Below are 16,647 nucleotides of genomic sequence, written 5' to 3'. Positions count from 1 at the left end.
ACAACGAGAAAAGGAGAACTAAGGCTCATCTGCCCTTGAACTGGGGTCTGGGAAAGGAAAAGGCTTCCTGCTCCCAGACACGGGTGGCGCGGTGCCCTGCAGACCTCAGGGACGGCCAGGGCAAAGGAGGGGGTCTTTTGCTGCTTGGAGGCACACAGTCCCGAGATGCAGGCTGTGCTGCTGGGGCTACTGGGCTGGGTCTGAATGGAGGGGAAGGGGGGGTGCTCGTTGTCCAACAAGGGACTCGCAAGAAACCCGCACCCAGGATGCTGCAGCCGCCTGGCCCCATTCCCCATCCAGAGAAGCATTTTTCTCTCATCTCTCCTGGGAACACTGGTGCCAAGAGGTGCCCGCACTGTCCCAGCAATTCTGCGAAAGGTTCAGTGGCCCAGAGTGATGTTGCGACAGAAGTTTTGGATTAACTGCTCAGAGAAGCAGAATGGGCGGGGGCGCGCACGTGCACACACACTGGGGGCGGGAGAGAAATTTAGGTCAGGAATCGGTTCAGTTGATCGTGGGGCCTGGCACATCTGAAAGTTGTACAGCAGGCTGGAAACTCAATTAAGAGCTGGGGTTGCAGGAGTTCCTGTTGTGGCTTAGCAGTAATGAACCTGACTAGTATCCACGCAGAGGCGGGTTCAATCCCTGGCCTCGCTCAGTGGGTTAAGAATCCCAAGTTGCCATGAGCTGTGGTGTACGTTGCAGACGCAGCTCGGATCTGGCATTACTGTGGCTGTGGTGTAGGCCAGCAGCTGTAGCTCTGGTTTGACCCCTAGCCTGGGAACCTCCATATGCTCCAAAAGACCCCCCCCCCCCGGAAAAAAAACCCAAACAACTGAGGTTGAGTCTTGAGCTCAAGTTCTGAAGGGCAGCAGCAGGCTGAAAATTCAGGCAAGACTTCTGGGTTACAGTCTTAAGGCAGAATGCCTTCTTCGGGAAACCTGTCTTTGCTCGTATAGCCTTCAACTGATTGGACGAGGCCCACCCACCCTGTGGAGGCTACTCAGCTTCCTCAAAGTCTACAGATGTAAATGTTGATCACACCTGGGCAATACCTTCACGGCAACATCCGGGCTGGTGTTTGATGAAACACCTGAGCATCAGAGGCTGGCCTCGAGGACACACGACATTCGCCATCACAACAGCCATCAGGACCTCCACTCCTCCATCCCCTAGACTTTCGCCAATACTTTTAACTTTTTTTTTTTTTTTGACTATACACTTTTTTTTTTCCCACTGTACAGCATAGGGACCAAGTTACTCTTTTTTTTTTTTTTGTCTCTTTGCTATTTCTTGGGCCGCTCCCACGGCATATGGAGGTTCCCAGGTTAGGGGTCCAATCGGAGCTGTAGCCACCGGCCTACGCCAGAGCCACAGCAACACGGGATCCGAGCCGCGTCTGCAACCTACACCACAGCTCACGGCAACGCCGGATCGTTAACCCACTGAGCAAGGGCAGGGACCGAACCCGCAACCTCATGGTTCCTAGTCGGATTCATTAACCACTGCGCCACAACGGGAACTCCAAGTTACTCTTACATGTATACATTTTTTCCCACCCTTTGTTCTGTTGCAGTGTAAGTGTCTAGACATAGTTCTCGATGCTACACATAGTTCTCGATGCTACACATAGTTCTCGATGCTACCCAGCAGGATTACCTTTAACATTTGGTTTTCTTTTCTTTTGAAGGAAAAACAAAACATTTCTCTAAAAACAGTGTCCTCTGGTGGGCAAAGCTCCATCATGGAGCTGGGGATCTGGGCCGAAGGTCCAGGGCGAGCAAGTGTTGGTGTGTTGTGGCTAAAGGGTCATCGAAGAGCAGAGAAGATCATGCAGCCGTCGCCCACCTGGGGCCACAAGGGCGCAGTCACCTCATTTATTACCTGGCCCCTTGCAGAGGAGCTTTGCCACCCCTGATCTAAGCATCTCTAGTTTCCTGTCTTTCTTCGCGCAGGTGTAGCCACCACGTCCTTGACATTCAGGTGGTCCTTAGCCCAAAGCCCCTCTGTTAGGATTAAATGTACTTGGCTGTCTCTGTCACCCCCACTAAGTCCCAGGGGTCTTGTCTGCCTTGCTCAGCAGTGCAGGTTCTTCACCTAGAATAGGACCTGGCTAGCACATAGTAGGTGCTTAAGAATACCTGTTGGGCGTTCCCATTGTGGCTCCAGGGTTAAGGACCCAATACTGTCTCTGTGAGGATGCGAGTTCTCGATCCCTGGCCTCGCTCAAAGGTTTAAGGATCTGGCAATGCCACAAGCTGAGGTGTAGGTCGAAGATGCAGCTCAGATCCTGCATTGCTGTGGCTGTGGTGTAGACCAGCAGCTGCAGCTCCATTCAACCCCCAGCCTGAGAACTTCCATATGCCATGGATGTGGCTGTTAAAAATAATAATAATACTGGAGTTCCCGTCATGGCTCAGCAGTTAGCAAACCCGACTAGCATCCGTGAGGATGCAGGTTCGATCCCTGGCCTCGCTCAGTGGGTAAATGTTCCAGCATTGCCGTGAGTTGTGGTGTAAGTCACAGATGCGGCTCGGATCCCGCGTTGCTGTGGCTCTGGCATGGGCCGGTGGCTGTAGCTCTGATTGGACCCCTAGCCTGGGAACCTCTATATGCCACGGGAGCAGCTCAAGAAAAGGCAAAAATACAAAAAAAAAAAGCAAAGTGGGGTGGGGGGGTCTTCTGCTGAAAGGCAAACAATACCTTAGGGTATTGGTGGGTGGGTGTGCAGCTTGCCACACTGAATTTAAGTAGTATCAGCTGGCTAGTCATTTACACATTAGTATAAATAAGCTTTCCATTACAGTCACCAATGATAATTTCAGGGCGAGGAAAGATGGGCAAAATCTCAACACTGGGGATCTGAGCAGGTCGAGGAGAGGGTATCCTGACAGGGAGGAAGTGGGTGACGATGGGAAGCCCACAGGCAGTGGGGACAAACCGTCTCTACTCCATCCTTCCCCCAGGATCTGCCCTGGTAACAGCTTTTCCTTTTTCTTCTTCTTTTTGGCTGCACCAGTGACACGTGGACGTTCCCAGGCCAGGGATCAAACCCACGCCACAGCCGTGCACACAGGAGGCGGCCGCGGATGGCGGGACACCTCCTCCCCCTCCCTGTCTGCAAGGCACACAACACTGACACCCGGGGAGACGAATATTCCAGGCAACGCCGTTTGGGAAACATCGCTGTCAAGGCTCATGCTAAGCAGAAACTTCCCTGGTACCCCAAGGAGGTGCCTAGCTTTGAGGGTGACTGGGCACAAGGAGACCTAAGTGGGTGTTGGCTCCGAGCGACAGTTTCAATCATTTTGGTGAAGGTGTTGCCGGCCCCAAGCTGCACAGCAGACGCGCACACTTTGAAAGAAAGGAGCAGAGAGCATGTTGGGAAGAAAGGGAGGCTGAGGGCAGGACCAAGGCGGCAAGGCCGGTCTGCAGCTCTAGGGCCTGCCTCCCTCTCCCGCCCTCGGCCTCCTGTCCCCCGGCAGCCCAGCCATCAGGCCGCGGGGGACCAGCCCCCTGCCCCCACCTGCTGTCCCTGCAGGGCAGTGCCTCCCTTGGCCAAGTATTTCCAAACAGATGTGAAGCCAGACCCCGCCTGCCCCCCAGAAGGGAGCCTGGAACATCACAAAGCTGGGTCCCCCTTTCAAGGTCACGCAGCCCCAACTCCTCCCTGTTCTAAGCAAATGCTCATGGCATGCTGGGCGGGGGAGGGGGACAGGCAGCAGGCAGCAGCAGATGGGCAGCAACGTCATGTCCTCGGGCACCAGGGTGACACACCGGCCCCCCATGGTCTCTGAATCGTGGGCACAGCGCCCTCCTGTGAAGTTGCAACACCTGCCTGCAAAGCGAGCAGAGCTGGGCAAATACAGCCAAAGCCACCGACACGTCTCCCGCCCCAGACCTCTTTCCTGCAAAGCCTCGGATGTCCCTTGGAGCCAGTACTTCTGGGCCCTGCGCTCCCTCCCTGGACCCGGAGGCAGCTCTGTGTGTCCACCGCCCCACCTGTGACGCTGGGAGTCCTGACTGCTGACCAGGTCACATGCAGGTCCTGGCGAGAATCATCGACTCTGAGGAGCTGTGTGTGCTGACTCTCTAGAGCAGTGGTTTCACCTGTTTTTTGGCTTTTGTTTTTTTGCTACACCACAGCCACAGCAACACGGGATCCGAGCCGTGTCTGTGACCTACACCGCAGCTCACAGCAACGCTGGATCCTTAACCCACTGAGTGAGGCCAGGGATCGAACCCGCATCCTCATGGATGCTAGTGGGGTTCATTAACCGCTGAGCCACGACGGGAACTCCTGTTTTTTACTTTTTTTATTCGTTTTCCACCATTTCTCTTTACTGTCTAACATTATGATAGTTGAGATCTTAAAAACATTTCTGGGGGAGTTCCCGTTGTGGCTCAGTGGGTTAAGAACCTGACTAATATCCATGAGCATGTGGGTTCAATCCCTGGCCCCGCTCAGTGGGTTAAAGGATCCCACGTAGCTGTGGCTATGGTGTAGGCCTGCAGCTACAGCTCAGATTCGACCCCTAGCCTGGGAACTTCCATGTGCTGCAGGGGCAGCCCTAAAAAAAAAAAAAAATTCTGGCTGGAGAGAGACATCCCCTGCCCAGAGACAGACAGCCAAGGGCCCGCAGGCAACCCAGAGCCACAGCACCCCCTCTGCCTTTGTCATCCAGGTCCAGGCGCCAGGCAGCTTGCGACCATCCCTAGAGCTTGGAGTCCACCAGAGTTGTCCAAGCCAGCCAGTCCTGAGCTGTCCCCCTGCCCACTTCTCCCTCGAGCACCTAAGTTCTCCCCTCATGCCTGTCCCCTGCCTCCCCACCACACCACTGCCTCCCCGTGGCCCCTTATGGCACTTGGGGGACCCCTCTGGCCCCATGAGTATAAGAAACATCTTCCTTCCAGGCCTTGTTCTCATTGCCCCCCTGGGCTCTGCCACGCAGCCCCCAACACTGCACCCTGGGACAAGGGGGCAGGCCAGGTGGGAGCTTTTAGGTGAGGGCTGGGGGGGGGGGTTGTGGAAGGAAAAGCAGAGGGAGCATCCATCCTCAGGTCGGAGCCCCGACGGCCCTGCGCTGACCCTTCATGAGGAGGATGAGGCATCCCCAAGACCACAGTGAAGTCACAGCCAGCGGGAGGGACCCCTGAGCCCCTGGCCTCACCACCGCCCACCTGCTGTGCATTTGACCCCCTTTCCCCAGCACATTCCCGCATCACAGGGGCTCTGATGTAACAGCAGAAGTGCATCCCCCACGGCTGGAAGGGAAGCCCAAGGTCACGTGTGGGAGGGCCACGTGCCCCTTGAAACCTGTCAGGCCTTTGCAGGCCTCTGGTGGCACAGCCATCACGACGTCACGGCTTGTAGGAGAGTCGCCCCAACCTCTGCCTCATCGCCCCGTGTCCCCGGTGGGGGGGGGTCTCCCTGTGTCCTTTTTCCTTCTTATAAGGACACCAGTCAATGCATTTAGGCCCAACCGAGTCCAGCGTGCCCTCCCTTAACCCAACCAGCAGCACTGCTAAGACCCTACGCCCAGACGCAGTCACGTGCTGGGGTTCTGGAAAGGACGTGACGGGGGACACTCTTCACCTCAGCAAAGCACGTCCTGGCCAAGACCCCACCCTGCCAGGAGTCCTGTCCCCTCCTCTGCAGGAGGGACAGTGAGAAGCCACAAAGGGGAGTGTGTGCCAAGCTGTGTCCTCTTACCAGGGCGGGGGTGGAGGATCCAAACCCAGGAGCTTGGATCCGCATGGCTGGCCCTCTTCTCTGGGCTCCGGAAAATGGAGTGCTACTGTCCCCCCTCCTCCAGACCCAAGTTCTCACTGCAGCCGCACCCTCACCCCCACCCCAGCCAGGAGGCCGTGTCACAGAAGTCACCTGTGCCTACCCGGGGCCCCACACCTGAACGGACAGGGCAGAGGTAAGTGGGTACCGGAGCCTGGGCCAGTGGGGGCCGCTGTGGAAACACTTCCTCCCAGCGCCCAGGGCCCGTCTTGGCTCCCAGCCTCACCTGGTTCTGCGAGTGTCCCTCTCTCTCGAGTATGTCCAGTCCCTGGGCACAGCTGGCGGTTCAGTGACCTGCCAGCACGTTTGCAGAATGAAGACTGGAACTGGTGGTTGAAGGGAGACTGCCGGCCCCCCACCCCCAACTCCAGATGCCAGGCCCTGCCTCATGACACTGTCCACTCAGGGGACAGGACAGAATCATCTGGAAGGTTCTGCACATCCACCCCCACCCTCGGCTTCGTCCCAGGAGAAAGAGGCTGAGCAGGACCGAGGGCAGCCAGCCAACGCGCCGTCTCCCCCAGCCTCTCCTCCTGTCTTCAGCAGTCGGTCCTGGGTGTGTCTGTTCACTCTGAGCACCTTGCAGTGGAGTTGGCACTTGGTCTGCGAGAGCCAGGGGCTGGCCATCTAAGGTCCCCCAGGGCTCGGATGTTGTCGAGGAAGCCCCATGGAGACAGCCCCCCACATCCCAGCAGAAGCTCCCGATGTCAAAACGAGAGGCGGGGCAGGTGCAGGGGCACCGGGTCCACCCGGGCCAGCAACGGGCCAGAGCAAAGCAGCTCCCGCGCGGAGGCACGCGTGAGAACGGGAGTCAGCTGTGCCTGGCGGGCTGCCGGGGAGCCCCTCCCAGGTGCCCTGGCCCCAGGCGGGACCCCACCCCCCGCAAGGACCTCAGGAAACACTCGGCCTTCATAGACCATGTCTGGGTTTAAACACCCTCGTGCGATGCTGGAGGGAAAGGCCATCCTGCACAGAGCTGGCCTTCTGTGGGGACGTCCCTGGCGGAGGGGACAGAGAGGAGGTGGGGACATTCCCTGGAGGAGGGGACAGAGGGCAGGGGCACCTCAGCGCCTGCCTGGGGGATCTGACAAGGCTGCCCCCATCTGACTGGGGCTCAGTGGAGTGTCTTTACCTGGGCAGTTGGGTCACACGGCCACCAGACTTTAGTGTCCTTGCATCAGGCACCCTCTCAAGGGATTTGATTTTCTCCCAATGAAAATCCATCTTCCACCAGCCAGGTGAGAAGGTCCCCACCCCCCCACCCCCCGAAAGAGCTCAGCCCCTTTTAACTGTAACTCCAGTCCCCCGGTCCTGCTGGAGCACAGGGAGTGGCCCCGAGGGAAGCTGTGGCAACAGGTATTAAGCCCCAGGCACTTCACTTGTGTCCACAGCAGCCCTCTGATGACTGTTCCTGCCCCACCCAATGGTGGCAGACAAGGCTCAGCGAGGGTGGAAGCCTTCCGCTGGGCCGCCCAGCATGGGGGAGAGCACTCCAAACCAGATGTGCTGCTGGGCGTCAGAGCCGCGCTGGGAGCCACCATCCAGGCAGGCAGGCTCCTCGGCCTCCACCGATGCCCTTTGGGTTGAAAAGCCTTGAAATGAACTTGAGTGAGACCCTTTGTCTTCTTGGGGAGCTAAGTTTCCTAGACAGCTCATGAGAAAGCGTCTCAACTTTTAAAAGTATCTTACCCACTCTGGAAGAAACCTCCCATCTGTCATGAGACACGCCTCCTGGCTTTGCTCTGTGTTAAATAGGCTTGGTTTTTTCCTCCACGGTTTAAGGGACATTAACTGGAGGAAGGCGCAGTGACAGCCTCACTCCAGCTGTGTTTGTGCCACCCTGAGGGGAGGCGGGAAGTTTGGGGAACAAGAGTCACTGGTGGGAACAGGTGTTCAGGCCAAAGAATCCCAAAGAGGCTGGCGCTGCTGCCGGGGGAGCGAACGGAAGCAGATGGACAGAGGCCAGGTCATCCGCGGGGGTTAGGACTCATTAGATCAAAGCTAAGAATGAGGGCGAGCGGGAGCCGGGTCAGCATCTGGAATCCCTCCCAGCAGGGGTGACGGGGGCGGGCGTGGGGCCAGCTGTGCCCTTTTATCTGGATGATTCCAAGTGTCGGTCCTCCCCCAGGCCCACCCGCCCAGACAGGACCAAGAGGCTCAGGATGAAAGGGGGCTCCCAGGGCAGGTGGGCGGCTGCACCTTCCTTTGGCCCCTCCCCTGGCCTCTCCTCATCGGTCCACACGGGATGGCCGGCCTCCTCCTGGGGACAGGCGTCTCTCTGTGACAGGTGACACTCGGCGGGGGCCAGTCTGGAGACAAACGGGCTCCCCCAGTTACGAGGTGGTGTGATCTTAAGCAAGTCACCAACCCTGGAGGTGCCTTGGTTTCCTCATCCGTCAAATGGGAAGAAGAAGAACAGACCCTCGCAGGACTGGTGGCGGGGTGGCATTCTCAGGGCAGCTCTGCCTCAGGGTAAGCTGGTGCCGTTACCAACCGACAGCGCTCCCCTCTTCCAGCCTTGGCTTGGCCTCCTAACAGTTGATTCTCTCATCTTTCCAGGATCTCACTTCCTCGTCAACAAAACAGAACCGGGGGTACAGGCTCCTTATGCCCCCGGGGGCACCTGGGAGAGCAGGCCTGGGCGGCTCTGCTGCCCATCCTCCACGGCCCCTCCCAGCTTCTGCTTGGCATCCGTCCTGCCCCTTTTTACATCCATGGACGACACACCTGCATTCCTGGAGTGCTGGGAGGTGGGGACATTCTGGTTTTCCAGGTTCCCAGGGGGCAGGACTCCAGCGTGGGTCGGGGAGGGGGTGCAGGTGAAGCTGCCTCGGGAAGCGCTGTGCTGAGTGTCCACAGTGATTGTACACACCTCCCAGAGCCACTGTCCCCTCACCCGTCCTTCACGAACTCCCAGCTCGTGCTGCGGCCCACAGGTGCCGCCCAGCCCGGCCCACAAGGATGGAGCCCTCCCCACCCACCAAGGCACTGGACCAGACCCGGAGGTAAGAGAAACCGCCATGTGACACCGACACTCCAAAGGGGGTAGTGAGACACAGGCAGGCCTGTCTGGTGTCATGTGGAAGGTTCTAGACAGGCCGGTGGGACCTCCGCTTGTCTTTTTTTTTTTTTTTTCGTTTCCTTTTTTTGGCTTTTTAGGGCCACACACATGGCATACGGAGGTTCCCAGGCTAGGGGTCGAATCGGAGCTGTAGCCACCTGCCTACACCACAGCCACAGCAACGCCAGATCTGAGCCTGGTCTGCAACCTACACATCTCATGGCAACGCCGAATCTTTAACCCAAGGAGCGAGGACAGGGAACGAACCCACGTCCTCATGGACACGAGTTGGGTTCATTAGCACAGAGCCAAGATGGGAACTCCCTCCACTTGTCTTCGGCTGTGACCGGGAGGCTGGGCACGAGGGCACCTCTGTGTAGACAACACGGAGACTGGAGTCAGCTTGGGGCTGTGGTTCCAACACCCACCCACAGGGCACCCCTGGACCCCCAGCAGGCACTTAATAAAATCTGTTGATTGCAGACACCAGCAACCTGTGGGTCCAGCCCCCCCACCTCCAAGCCACCCCAGTCCCCGAGACTCCCTGACTGACTGGTCCTCAGGCCCCTTCAACCATTCAAAGTCAGCAAAGTGCGAAGATCTATCAGCAAGGGGAGGGCACGGCCACCACAGCCAAGGGCGACCAACATGCCCACCAGGCCAGTCAGGCTGCACCAGGCTGCACCAGGACGCACCCCCCACCTGTCTGACCCGCCCGAGCCAAGCTCCTGTGCCGGGATGCTCTGCTTCTCCTTGCGCTCTCTCCTGCCTCTTCACAGTCTGGGCTTCCCTCTGCGATGAAGTGGCAGGGTGGGCCGTTGTCATTGTCATTTTCCAGGCCGGCAGCCTGAGACAGAAGGCACAGAGCAGGCTCCATGTGGGGGTCACAGAGGGAGCAGCAGAGTCGCGGTCCTGAAGGCAGGTCTTGGTCAAATCCAGCCACTTACTAGCTGTGCAGCCCTGGCTCCTCGGTGGTACTGGGAGGTAGGTAGGTAGGTGCGTCTCCCAGCAACGGGTGGGAAGGGTTTAGTAAAATAAATCACGGGGAGGGGAGAAAAGCCACTTGGCCTTCATGGGCACCTGACGAACGCTGGGGACGGCGGTTCCCCCAGCCCCAGCCGCTGCCCTCATGCCCTGGCAGCTGGCAAGCAGACTCCTGTGCTCTCAGAATGCTTCCCACCCCCACCCCAGCTCTGCTGGAGGCCGGGTGGGGCATGGACCAGGGATTTTTGCTAGGATTCTGCGAGGACTCCAGCAGGCTCAAAGGAGCAGTTTGGCGCTCCCGGAAGAACACGGCCCCCGACCTGAGGAGGTGCCCCTAACCCACTTTCGAGGGCACAGCCCAGCTGCCCCTAAACCTGCAGAGAGGGAACCCGTCCAACAGCAAGCTTTCTGGTCTTTGTCGGCGGGCGGCCAGAGCGAACAAAGGCTCCACTCCCACACCCCGGAACTGGAGTTGAAGACAGGAAACCAGACAGTAACCGGATAGGCCGTCGCTGGCAGAGAGTTGAACAAACTTCCCCTGGCGCCTTCTGGTTCCGCGCTGGAGGAGGTAGAGCGAGCCAGGAACGGAGAAGCACCCAGCTCTGCTCTGCGCTCCCCTTTCCAGGGCGAGCAGAAGGCGCTGCGCAGGCTCCGGCTGCCCGCGCCCCCGGGACACAGAGGCCGGCGAGGGGGGCAGCCGAAGGCCTGGATCGCCTGGCCCGCGCGTTCCGGGGAGCCAGCGAAGGCGCCAAGGCCTCACCCGCCGCGATGCCAACTTTCTAGAAAAGGCCGCGTCCCAGCCTCCCTGAGCTGGGGCGCCGTCTCCTCGGGGCTCGCTCCACCTTTGAGCAGCTTCGGGAGGGCAAGAAAGGTCAGACCGGGCGGGACGGCGGTGCCAGCGTCACCCAGGCCCTACTGGGCACTCCGAAGTGTCCGCCCTGCCTCTCATCCCTGTCCCTCTGCCTTCCTTACTCCGGCGTTACCTGCGAAGACCCGGGCTCGGGTGGAATCAGACTAGTCTTCCGGATTTCTTCGAGAACATTCCAGAGAGAAGGCAAAATTCACCTCTGAATTTGGCTCGAAGATTTAGAGCAGGAGGGGTGGCGGGACAGGAAGGTGCCAAATAATGCGCGTCTAGAAAGAACGAAGGTGCGCGTCCTGGTGGCGGCCTGGAGAACTAAGCGCTCTTTCTTCCCAACATGGGACTGCGCAGGAACCAGGTGACACTGCGCGCGTCGCCAGCTCGGTGCCTGCGGCTCCAGCTGGCCCACCGCTCCCGCCAGGGTGCGTGCCTCCCCCCGGCCCCAGCCGGGGAAGGGCCGCGCGGGGCAGGCGCCCACGCGGTCGGGCAAGAGACCAGAGATGTTGCGGGGGACCGGCGGCGCTGCAGGCTGTCTCAGCCAGGGCGTTTCGGCGCGCCCCCTGCCGGTTGCACACAGTGGGGGCAACGCCACCTGCCCTGGGGAGGCCGGTCCCCTGGTACAAAGAGGAGAAAGCGTTTGTCCGCTGCCAAAGACCTTCTGGGTTTAGGGACAAAAATCTCCAAAACTGAACAAACACCCCAAGCAATGGGAGGGAGGTACGAAAATATGCCTGTGTCCCTCTGGGTGACGTTCGGCTGAGGGCGAAAAGGCAGTCGGCCCTTCCCCGCGCGCCCCCCCCCCCCGGCCCCCCGCAGAGCTTGAATGGCTTACCCACCGATCTGGCCCCCAAAATCCAAAAATCAGGCCTCCCCCCGGAGTCTACTGTTCAGACAAAACTTTAGGATTCTGAGTGTCTGTAACACAGAAAACTTCAATACTTGAGAAAGCAGAGACTGGGTTTGAAAGGTTACCGTGTGTGGGCCCCACAGGCCAGAATGACCTGCTCCCGTTAAAAAAAAATAAAAATAAAAAAATAAAATGAAAAGGCCTGGCTGCCATGCAAACGCGCTGGTATCAATACTTTTGCTAGGGCAGCTCCCCTTCAGAATGCAGCCCCCAATTCATCAGCAATCTCAGTCCTTACAATCCAGGCACTTGGAGTTTTGCAAATGCTGTTTGCAGCTGTTGTTCCCTGGCTTTCCTTCTGCAGAGCCCTCTCCCCTGGAAGGCCAGTGAGCATCCACACCTTCTCCTGGCTCCAGCCCTCCCTAACTTAGGAGGTCACAATGCTTGCGTTCAGGGGCCTCCTTCTGGGTCCTAAGTCTTCCCAAGGAGTTCTGGAGCCCACCCTGCATCTCTGGTCCCTGAGAGGAGGGTGTGGTGGATCCCCGACTCTGAGGTGGAGAGGCCTGAGTTCAACTGCTCAGGCTTCCTTGCGGCCATTTCAACCCCTGGAACACAGACTCATTTATTTATGTTTTTTAATGTAGTAAATGGGCAGCTAAATGAATTGCAATTTGTAATTTTTATGGTTAATTTGAAATCTCGCTCTTGTTGGCTAATCCTGTTAGTTGGTGGCAAAACAAGGAGAAACTCGTGTAGCCGCAGCAGTAATTCTAATAAGCATTTTATGTTAAATTACAGCCACCGGCCAGAACAAAAGGCGCGGCCGGACTTCCAGGAGGAGCATCGGCCTGCGAGTGACCAGCGAAACCATCCGAGTGCGAGGCGCACCCGCCCGCGCGCTCCAGCCACACCCACCCACCCCGACTTCGAAATTACGAAGCCCAATTCGGCACCCCGATTATGGCTGTGAATGTCCCGAGTGACCCCCAAATCCGTGCCCCGCCGTCTCCGAGCCTCCCTGGCGTCTCCTGGGGCGCGGGGCGTCGGGGGCGCGGAGGCCCGAGGTCGGGACGCACGCCAAGGCCCTTCTCCCCCCCTTCATCTCCTCTTTCTTTCCCTTTCTCTCCTCCCTTTGGAATCTCCGTCCTCTGCTTGCTCCAGTCCCCACAGGAAGAGGACTGGGAACGCAGCGATTACAAGGTGACGTGCCTTCTCCCCCGTCCCGGACACGCCGGCCCTGGGCTCGCCAAGGGGAAGGGTCCGTTCAGCTTGTTACCGAGCCGCCCGGACTGAAGCGAAGGGCGCGGGAGCGGGGGCCTCCCGGGGGCGACCCCGCGGGCCCTAGCTCTTTCGGCGATGGGCGTGAGCCGGGTGAGGTCCCCGAGAGCAAAGTGCATTTGGATGGGGGCGCTGGAGCGCGCGGCTCGGCTTGTTGGCTTGTTCGCGCGTTGTCGCCAGCGCCGTGTTTCTTGTCCCTGGCGCCAGCTCGGTGCCATCCCAGTGAGTTTGATTGAAACACGGCTGCAAGAAGGTGTCGAGCAGGGAACGCGGCTTGCAAGGCGGGAGGGGCGAGTAAAGGGACCCGGAGAGGCTCTGGAAGGCAGCGGCAGGTCACGCCGCGCGGCGCTGCTCGGGGACTGCTATTTTGAAATCGGGTTGCTGTCCCCTCCAGGGCGCAGGATGCAAGGGTCAAGTGTCACTTCCTCTGGCAGTCAATCTCCAATATTCCTTGTAATGTTCCTAAATGGACGAATTCATTACGCGCGGACATGTGAATGGGGGGAGGCCGCCGGCTCGCCTGGTCAATAGCGTCCACTAATCGTTCATTTTGCACTGCGGAGCGCGGGCCCTTGGAACCAAAGGAGGAGCCTAATCAATATTGTTTACTTCCTCGCCGCTGCCGGCGTAAAGGTCACTTAGGGAAGGCGGGAAAGTGCAGGCACCCGACAGGTCCTAATTGTCTCCCTGCTTTTCCCTGGGTCGGTTTCCCCTCGGACCTCCTCCACCCTCTGTCCGCCTTTCAAACGCAGTCTCGGCCGCTGCGGCGCGGTGGAGGGACCCGTCTCCGCCACAGCCGCTGCACGTCCCCGGTCCCCGTGCACACGCGCCCCCGGGCGCGCACAAGGCGCCCACTCTCGGATCCACGTGCTGGCGGCCAAGGCGGCCGGATTCAACCCAGTCGCACAGCGGCGGCGTTTCAAAGGGTGTGGGGAGGGGGAGTTGCTTTTTAAGCAGGGGGCTTAGCTGAAAGGAAAGCTCCGGGGTGAGCCGGGCCCCCGACTCTCCCTGAAATTTTTAAGAGGAAGCGCTGAGTAAAATTAAAAGGGAAATCGCGTCTGGATCCTCCCTGCTGGGCCACCCCCTTCCGTCCCCAACCCCACCAGGATCAGACAGGGATGGGAGTGGGAGCACACAGGACTTCACGATGCCCTCGCACAGCACCCACAGATCCCTGGGAGGAGATTCAAAATTATCCAGGAAAGAATGGGGGTGGGAGGGGGAGAGCCTGCCCTGGCTCAGCCTTGGCCAGGGCTTCCCCAAGGCGGTCCTAGACCTCAGAGAGGGAAGCTTCTCCTCGCACGTTTAAAACAGTGTTGGCAACAGAGCACATGGTTGAACAAATTCCCTGTTGACCTGCTGGATCCCTGAGTTTGGTGAAAAGTAGTGACTGTCCCCTAGAAGCCCCCCATCCCTGCCCACCTCAAAACCAGAAAGCTGTGTCTCCCTTTCCTTCCCTTCCTGGGCTTCCCAGAGGAAGGAGACGGAGGCAGAGGGGACTCCATAGACTCGAGCTGCCAGGGGACCTTAAACGGTTGTATCTGCCCCACTGAAATCTATGTGGCTCGGGTTATACGTGGCCGCCTTCACACACGTGTTTCCTAAAGGAGATGTGCGGATGCGGTAAAGGACAGACTTGAGACAAACCCTGCTGGGCTGAAGAGAGACGTGAGTGGCTCAGGTTACCCCAGGGGGTGCGGCGGCAGCGGGCACTGCTTCTGGGAGTTGACAGTGGGGCTGGGGGAAGAGAGGGTCCTCGGTGTGCTTTCTACAAGCAACGGAAGGGGCAGCCCTTGGTTCCCTTGTGCTGTTGCTGACAGAACTGAGACTCAGAGGTAGGTAGGCGGCATCTTTGCTTCCTTCAGACATGGGAGGATAAAGCAGAGAGGAAGTAAGCGGCACACCAGTTAAGACAGTTGTTACGTGGTTGTCGTGGAGGTTTTGCGTTTCCATCTCTCTAAGTGTTAGATGCATCTATTCCCCCCAAAGGCCCTTTTTAAAAAGTTAGCTGTGAAGATGTGGGAATACTGGTTCTTTAAGAGGGACTCCTTCTGGGTTTATGGTCAGATGGCACCTCTGCCCTCACATGCGAGTGTTAGTTTGAGCAGGGTGCTTTCACCTGTTTGCAATTTGATTTGCCTGGAAATGCGCCTCTCTGGAGAAGGCACAGGTTTCCCTGGCTCCATTTCCAATGGTGTGCAGGTCATAAATGAGGTTATTTCCAAACCTATTGGTATTCTCTGTCATTTGGTTGCACTCGGTGAAGAAAGGAGCAATTGGCTTCATTTACGGAAGTGGCAGGTATAAATAGGAAAATGAAAAATAATGCGACGAAGCTAAACCACTTGTCAAATCAAACCCTGAACTTCTTCACAAAATTCCAAACTACTATTTGTTCGATCTTCGATTACAATATTAAAAAAGACCAGGGGAATTTGGTGCCAGTATTCTCTGTAAGGCAAGCCCTTTACACTTTCCCACAAAATACATTCTTTTTCTTGAATTGTCTCTAATCAAGCTACCCAAAAATATGAAGGCTGTGTCCTCCTTGTCCTGCTTCCTGTACCAAAACCCTCTAAGGTCAAGCACTGGCTTTTTATTTATACACACGAAAATTTCTTCTAAAAATGGAGCCTTCATACACAATGTGTCTGGACACGAAGCAAATGTTGTTTTAGGGGAAGGTTCTACTAACAGCCCCACTTATGCAAAAGCACATGAGAGCGGAAAGGATAATTTCTGTTAGTTAACATTTTGGAGCCAGAAAATTAAAAACAAATATTTAACTTCCCAATTTGGAATTTGGGCTGGCACCTGACTGTGAAACTTCTACAAATGCATACTCAATGAGTTAAATGCAGTCTTCCAAGCCAAATAAAACCGCCTTCATGTGGTTCAAAAATAAGATGGAATAAACTGAAAGATAAATAAAATGCGTGGAGACGCCTGGGGAGAGAGCTGATGGGTGTGAACTTGCCCAGAGACAGCGTTTGGGCTCTGCTCAATGCCTGGGTTGAAGACGCTCAATAAAGCTCCATTTAGAGACCATCAAGGGGAAATAAACACACGTACCTACAAACACTAACGGTTTTTGCTTTGTTCTCGTCAAACCTACTTTACGGCAGTCTGTTGGAAATGAATTTGCCCTTCTCCATCACGAGGGCAGTGGGTTTCCAAAGCTTCCATTTCTCCCTTTCTAACTGGGGTTCCCCACCTGATAACGGGGTTTGTGATTGTGCACGGGTTTGAGCTCATTTTCCCTGAACAGGCCACCAGTGGAAGCAGGAAATGGAACCGCGCACGGCTCACTGGGCTGCCCGAGCCAAGCCCCCGTGCGTGTCCAGTGCTCATCCCTCAAGCTTGCAAAGGAAGCGGATTCCTAATTGGGGGGCCACCCCAAAGTGTCAACCCTGCAGGCCTGCCATGATGTCCCTCTGGCCCCAGCACACACGTGGCTGGGCTTCCCTAGAACCTGGCTTAGCTGACCTCTTTAGATCTGGGGCTGAATTCTTGCCAAGTTTTCCTGATAGCGTCCCTACCCTCTGCAAGCACGTCTCGTCTCCAAACCCTCTCTCCCAACAAAAACAAAGCCCCTAGGAGCTCAGGTTCAGGCCTGATCCATGACTCAGGCAAACAATGACCCTCCAGGGTCACTTGGCCACCTAGAACCCTCGGCCCCTCCGTAACCAGCGCACACTGAGCGCCCGGAAGCAGCCCGAGCTTCCCCACCAAGGTGCAGCCGGCAGCCCGGCTCGCGTCCAGACTCCAGGCCCTGGATCACTGGAGCTGGGGTCTGTGGATGCAGACCCCATCCTGCAGCTGGA

General features: G+C 57.5%; 1 long non-coding RNA gene across 1 annotated transcript; it reads left to right on the top strand.

The window, feature by feature from the left end:
• Positions 1–10,196: 10,196 nt before the first annotated feature.
• Positions 10,197–15,904, top strand: LOC125117722 (uncharacterized). The gene is made up of 2 exons (XR_007132698.1): positions 10,197–11,120; positions 12,344–15,904. It is a non-coding gene; the product is annotated as an uncharacterized LOC125117722 (long non-coding RNA).
• The last annotated feature ends 743 nt before the right edge of the window (positions 15,905–16,647 follow it).

This window comes from Phacochoerus africanus, chromosome 16, assembly GCF_016906955.1.
Source record: "Phacochoerus africanus isolate WHEZ1 chromosome 16, ROS_Pafr_v1, whole genome shotgun sequence".
Lineage (NCBI taxonomy): Eukaryota > Metazoa > Chordata > Mammalia > Artiodactyla > Suidae > Phacochoerus > Phacochoerus africanus.
Note: the sequence above shows the minus strand (reverse complement) of the source record. Positions and strands in the feature narration are given on the sequence as shown.